We start from the raw sequence: 2,283 nt of genomic DNA on the forward strand, positions 1-2,283 counted from the left end.
ATATATATATATATATATATATATATATATAAATTGGTACATATGGAAAACTAATTTTTCTTGTAATCTGTAATTTGAATATAATGAATATTAAAATCTAGTGTATTGTGATTTTCGATAATTATTAACTAATGCGTCTCAGGTGAATTTTACTGACACATTACTCGACATTGAGCTAAAAAGTATTATTATTATTACTACATATTTTATTTTTATATAATAAAAAAAACTAAGAAGAGAAGAAGAAATTATTCATACCTTAAAGAAAAACATTAAAATATACCGTTGAATCACAAGTTTAGCATCACATGAATTTTCTTTTCTTACTCTTGGATGTTGGCCAATTAAGTTGAGATAAGAATGGATCTGGTTCATGACTAAATCCTTGCAGTAAATCAATAAGTTCACCTTCACTTGTAGCAGAAACTAACATCCTTCGCGAAGCTAATGAAATAAATCCCTGTTCCACAACATTATCAAGAAACGATAACAGTTTATCATAATAATTGTTAACATTTAACAAACCAATTGGCTTATTGTGGATATTTAATTGTGCCCAACAAACAGTATGAAATATTTCTTCCAAAGTACCGAAACCTCCTGGCAAAGCAATGAAAGCATCTGAATGTTCAATCATTTGAGTAATTCGTTCATACATGTTGTCCACTTTCATTTCTTCTCCTATTGTTGGTCCTGTAAGATTGGCTAAGGTAATCGGAATAATGCCTAAAACTTCACTTCCACCTGCATGCGCAGCTTTTGCAACTTTTCCCATGAGGCCAACTTCACCACCACCATATACCAAATGAATCTTTTTTTAGCAAGTGTTATTCCAAGCTTTTCTGCTACATCTTCATAAATTGAATCTTTTCCTGCACTAGATCCACAAAATACACAAATATTTTTTATTTTACTTACCGTGGACGTTGACATGTTGAGAAATATGTTTTCTGTAACTGTTAGATCACAGCGTATGAATTTATAAGCGTAACATGCCAAAAGTCAATATTTGAACAGGAAATTATTATTATTAAAAGAAAATAAAAATGACAAAATTAAAACAAATATATACAGCGTAGTTGTGATTGTGGCTCACATCTTCCTCTGATTTTACGTTCAGTAACGGCTTCAACGCCTTCTATGAGTCGAGGATATGCTTCCCATCTAATTTTCTTATAAATTGGCAAACATGGTCTTTTAATGTCAGATTCCCAAGACGAAATTGTGTATATATATTTACTTATCTAAATAGATATGCGTTACTACAGTAGGATCTTTGTAAGGCTGATTCCACCTTCCATATTGATATTCCTCCTGTTGAAATTGCCACCATAGTTTAAGAAGTTCATTTTGCACGTACCCACTAGAATGCGTATCAAGAACCTCTAGAAAATTATCCAAAGGCTCTTTACTCAGACCATTCTTAATGAATAAAATTTTATCTTCTCTATTCATTGATGTCATTCCAACATTTTTGCATTTCCCATTACAAGTCCACCTTGCACATTTATAACATCCACCTATACGTTTAGCTCTTCGCTTTTTAGCATATGTGCTTTTACCAAATCCTGGCATATGTCTTATTATTAATTCACTTGCTTCCCCAACCAATCGGACTTTTGCTTCAATTATCAAACGGATATCATTCGGTATGCCATATGACATCATCAACCTAAGCCGCTCACATCTAGCTTTATAAATTTTTTTCAACGCATTATTAGGTAAACAAGCAAAATATTTACGAAGATTCATAATACACGCATCCATATTAATATTATTATTATATATATTTCAATTATTTTGGGAAAACTGAAGAAACCGACTTAAACAGTCACGGAGTACCGTTATCCGCCACTTAACCGGGAAATGAACTAGAATTTCATTGTCGGGTATGCATCGTCAAAAAATTTGGTCACGGACAATACTTAAATAAGTAAGGATCATCCTAATAAAATTTTTTAACTTCTATTAAGAATTTATTCTTATCATGTGAATTCTAATGAGAAGACATTTTATTTGTCACAAGAAAATTTACAATGTTAGCAAACCATGGCATAATAGTAGCATAAAACAACTGATCATCTGGAAAATTTTCATTTATTGGTATTTCATTATGAGATGATTCAGTCATTATTCTAGATAAATGATCGGCTACAACATTTTCTTTTCCTTTTTTATCTTTAATTATAATATCAAATTCTTGTAACAATAAAATCCACCGTATTAATCTTGGCTTAGCATCTTGTTTATTTGATAAATATTTTATGGCAGAATGATCGGTGT

At 31.0% G+C, this 2,283-nt stretch overlaps 1 long non-coding RNA gene across 1 annotated transcript; it reads right to left on the reverse strand.

Moving 5' to 3' along the window:
- Window positions 1-374: 374 nt before the first annotated feature.
- On the reverse strand, window positions 375-1,171 carry LOC140836211 (uncharacterized). The gene is made up of 2 exons (XR_012119024.1): window positions 1,097-1,171; window positions 375-877 (listed from the first exon to the last, which is right to left on the reverse strand). It is a non-coding gene; the product is annotated as an uncharacterized lncRNA (long non-coding RNA).
- Between the last annotated feature and the right edge of the window lie 1,112 nt (window positions 1,172-2,283).

This window comes from Primulina eburnea, chromosome 7 (assembly GCF_022965805.1).
Source record: "Primulina eburnea isolate SZY01 chromosome 7, ASM2296580v1, whole genome shotgun sequence".
Classification (NCBI taxonomy): domain Eukaryota; kingdom Viridiplantae; phylum Streptophyta; class Magnoliopsida; order Lamiales; family Gesneriaceae; genus Primulina; species Primulina eburnea.